The 4,587-nt window shown below is 36.8% G+C and overlaps 1 long non-coding RNA gene across 1 annotated transcript; it reads left to right on the forward strand.

The window, feature by feature from the left end:
* Positions 1–1,164: 1,164 nt before the first annotated feature.
* Positions 1,165–3,176, forward strand: LOC309511465. The gene is made up of 3 exons (XR_014210647.1): positions 1,165–2,866; positions 2,982–3,032; positions 3,110–3,176. It is a non-coding gene; the product is annotated as an uncharacterized lncRNA (long non-coding RNA).
* The last annotated feature ends 1,411 nt before the right edge of the window (positions 3,177–4,587 follow it).

A 4,587-nucleotide genomic window follows, 5' to 3' on the forward strand; every position in this document is an offset into this window, starting at 1 on the left:
GAGCGTGAATCCCGTGAATCCCGCGATATCCATCTTTGATCTCACAGGTGTCTGATCCACTGCGTGAAGAGCGAACTGTCCGGCTTGCCTGCGCTTTTTTCACTCCTCCCCTCACTGCAGCCGCCTACTCTCGCATACATTTCAGGCGAGGCAAGGCGCATCTCAAACAAGCCTAATCACATGCTATATCAAGTTCTGTGAAGAAACTGTAATCACCTCTAAGATAGTTCAGGTGTTTAGTAATAACAAGCCATGGCTCTCAAAGGATCTTAAAATGTGTCTGAATGAGAAAAGGGCTGCATTTTTGAGAGGAGAAAATTAGGTAGTATAGGAGAAAGAGAAGGAATTTAAGCGTAAGGTTCTTACAGCAAAAATAGATTTTAAGAATAAGGTTGAACAAAGATTCTGTACAGGCAATGCAAAACAAGCATGGGAGGGATTAAACACAATAATGGGTAGGGAAGGGAAAAAACAAAGTGTAAACGTGGCAGATTGTGGTAAATTTGTTAATGATTTAAACATCTTCTATGGAAGATATGATGTGAGAGACCCAAAAATGGGCTGTAGTATTACCTGTGATCAGATTGGTAGTTATGAACATATACAGCTTTCTGAAGAAGAAGTAGCCATGTGTCTTTCAAAAATTAGACCAAACAAAGCCCCTGGGCCTGATGGCCTCCAAGGAAGGGTGTTAAAGGTATGCTCTCAACAGCTTAAAGGGGTTCTCACTCAGCTGTTTCAAATTTTGCTGAATTGTGGTGTTTTTCCAAATTCATGGAAGAAATCCACAATAATACCTGTGCCTAAAGTCTCTAAGGCTATAGAAAACATGGATTTTTTGCATTTTATGTGAAAGTTCAAGAATTTCTCTTAAAAGGAGAAATGCCTGACAATCACGAAGAGCGTCGGAAAGTGAAACGGTCGTCTGCGAATTTAATCATCAAAGGTAACTATGACAAGGCTTAGACTAATAAGACTAACGTTATATATCGTAATACAAAAATGCAACAATACGTATCGTGGATAGTGACAATAATATGTATCGTGGATAGTTCACCCAAAATAAAAATTACTGTGTGAGGAATAAAATTGATGTTTTTGTGTAAGTACTACATTAAACTACTATATAATGTTGATTATAATGTATAATAATGCAATGGGGAATATTTGTGGGTCCTGATAATGCCAAACATCTTATGTTACCAGAATGTTAAAAATATTCGTCTAAAATAATTCAGCATTTTCAGCGTCAGAATCATGAATATTTTTATTCTGGTGGCACCATTGTCCTTGGGTTACAAACACCAAGTCCAAGCCTATTCATTTAAACCCACAATTTAATATCAAAGTTAGCATTTTAATCAACAGTGCATTTTGTGTTAACCTTTTATAATATTTCTTGGGAGTATCGAAATAATATCGTATCGTGAGTTCAGTATCGTGATATGTATCAAATCGTGAAATGAGGGTATCGTTACACCCAGCTTTTATAAACATGCCTTAGAAAAATAAACATTACTGGTGTGTATCTTAAGACAAAAAATGGCACTGACATATTTTAAGATGTATCAGTCACGGTGTTGCTTTCAGTTAAAATAGCTCAAATATGCATTTTACTCTCTTGGCCTTGTCTGTGTGAAACCGGGGGTATAAGAACCGGAAGATTGTATAATGAAAAATAGTTGACTGACCGGTACAACCTCATGTGCTAAATGGACAAATTTGTTTAAAATATCAAGTTATTTTAACTGTACTTTTTCAGCTCCCATATCTGGGTATTAATATGTGACTTTAATGTAGTTAAACCTGTCAGATATCAGATAGTAATATGATATTTTTCTATTTACTTTGAACTTCAACTCTTTCAGACGTTTTTTTTTTTCCTTTTAAAACAGACGACAGACTCTTCTACATCGGCCCCAGTATGCTGTACATCCGGCTAGTTGTCCTGTCAGAGGAAAAGAAGAGGTCTGTTCTCACGGAGTGCCACAATAACCCTGGGACTGGCAATCATAGTGGTGTCAGAGGCACTCAAAACCGGGTTATTGCTGGCTACTATTGGTCTACAATTATCCAGGATGTGAAAGAATGGGTAATTTTACATACTTAATGGGTATCTTATATCTATTCTTAAGAATGTGTCTACTTTTGCCACCTTTGATTGTTAGATACCTCCTTGATTTAAAAGTTATATTTGAAGTGGATCAAAAAAGTTAATCAAAGTTGTCCTAAGACAAGAACGGGTATTGTTCAAAAGTTTGCTATCTTTTGCTAAATGTTTTGCTATCATATACTCATCAACCAAGAAATAACTCTTTTGGGAATAGGCACAGAAGTTTATGATTATTGATTATTGAATAATATTTTGTTCCAAAACTATTAGGAAAACGTGAGGTCCAAGGATCTCATACTATTTCCAGCTTGGAGCAGCCAGCCGGATGAAGCGGATCACTATCTGCTCTGTGTTGAGTTTCTTTTCTATAATCTTTCTAGCTGTAACATTTTAAATTCAACAGGTAGGGTTAAATGAGTTCTATTTTCATGGATATTAACAAAATCCCCACTGCAGGTTATGTTGGTAGCTAAAAGGGAGATACTTTTCCTTGATTCTCTTCGTCCTGATGGTTTTGGAGACTTACAGAACCATATTTAGGTTGAGAGAGACAAAAGATAATTAATTTACTAGCCTTGTTCCAGGCATGTTATTTGGTTACAATTTCGTTCACATAAAAGCCTCGTTATCAGCATACATAACTGATAATTTAATTACATATTATGTATTTTGTGTTTTCTTTGGAATGCCAGGCACATTGCAAGCTCCATTGACCCAGGATCCTGGACTGAAAAAACAGGAAGAAACCTTGGGGTGTGTTTTAAAGGATGGAATTGTGTAAAACTAATTTAAGTATGCATGTATTAAATGTTTAAACAAGCTAGCAGTTGTTTTTAAAATGACTTTGGATAGACTTTCCCTTTTACAGGTTTCTCTTCAACAGTGTTCAGAGAATTCCTGTGCTGTTTACATGCTGATGGTAAGAATAATTCATTTGCCAGAGCTGTTAGATAATAAAATCAAAGTCTTACAGTGTTATTTGTATTTCACACACAGTATGCTCTCAGTACCTGCACTTCCTGTCCATTAATATTCACAGAGGTAAGCTGGATTTTCACACAAGTATCCCATCAAACTCATATGTATCAAATATAATTTTTTTATTTTTGTGTGTGTTTTTAGGAGCAGGTGCCATTGTGGTGCGATGGATTGAGGGAGGGAGAGCGTGTGTGTGAGAGCGAGCGAGTGAGAGCGTGTGTGTGTGTGTGTGTGTGTGTGAGAGAGCGAGCGAGTGAGAGCGTGTGTGCGTGTGTGTGTGTGTGAGAGAGTGAGCGAGGGAGGGAGGGATGGAGGAGAGATGGAGGAGAGATGGAGGGATGGAGGAGAGGGAGGGATTGAGGAGGAAGAAAGGAGGGAGGAATGGATATAGAAGGAGGGAGGGAGGGATGGATATAAATGTAGGGATAGATGGATAGATAGATAGATGGAGGGAGAGATAGATGGAGGGGTAGATGGATGGATGGATGGATGGATGGATGATGGATGGATAGATGGAGAGGTAGATAGATGGAGGGAGAGATAGATGGGGGGTAGATAGATAGATGGAGAGATAGATGGATGGAGGGATGGATGATAGATAGATGGATGGAGGTAGGTATGGATGAATTCATTTATTAATAAATAAATAAATAATTTTATCCTGTGTTTTTTTGTGTTTTCTTGAGTGCAGACATTTGTTAAAGTATGCTGAAATAAGTAGAACAAACCTTTACCAAATGAAATATTACATGTAGTAATATTGTAAATATTACAATATATTACAGTATTACTTCTGCAGAGGAGGCTGATCGCACACTCCAACCATTATAATGCCCACACTTAATGCACATCTGTATTTCCCATACATAAACGATTTAATTCTCCATTTATTTAATTGAATCAATTTAATGTAGCCTTGATGTTTATATATATATATATATATATATATATATATATATATATATTTATTTATTTATTTATTTATGTTAAGATAATCACTAGTAAATAACTATTTCCGATACGGATCGTTTTTTTGTTGTTGTTTTTTTAGATGTAAAATTTACAACAATAACTGGCTTATACAGAATTAACAAAAATATGAGTGTTAACAGGAAACGGAGCACGTAAAATAACACACAACTTTAGGGAGAAGAAAATAAATTAAAGTTAAAATAAAATAAAATAAACAATAAATAAAATGACAAAGGATAAATAAAAGTCAGTTAAGGGGCTTCAGTTACGATACGGATCATGTAGTGTCGAACAACAACTGCCGTAAATGGTTTCGACATCAGACAGGAAGGAGACGCGTTCTCGCACATGCGCAGTACAGATCGTGTTTCCGGTACGGATCGAGTAGCGACAAAGCCAACCAAGCACTCACCATAGAGACAGAGCGCAACGCGTCATAATCTGAAGACCACGCCCACCAAGGGGGAAAACAAACCAACTGTCTCCATTGACTTTGCATTGCGAAAGGCTGCCTCCTTGTCATT

Source organism: Leuciscus leuciscus, assembly GCF_965113295.1.
Source record: "Leuciscus leuciscus genome assembly, chromosome: 12".
Classification (NCBI taxonomy): Eukaryota; Metazoa; Chordata; class Actinopteri; order Cypriniformes; family Leuciscidae; genus Leuciscus; species Leuciscus leuciscus.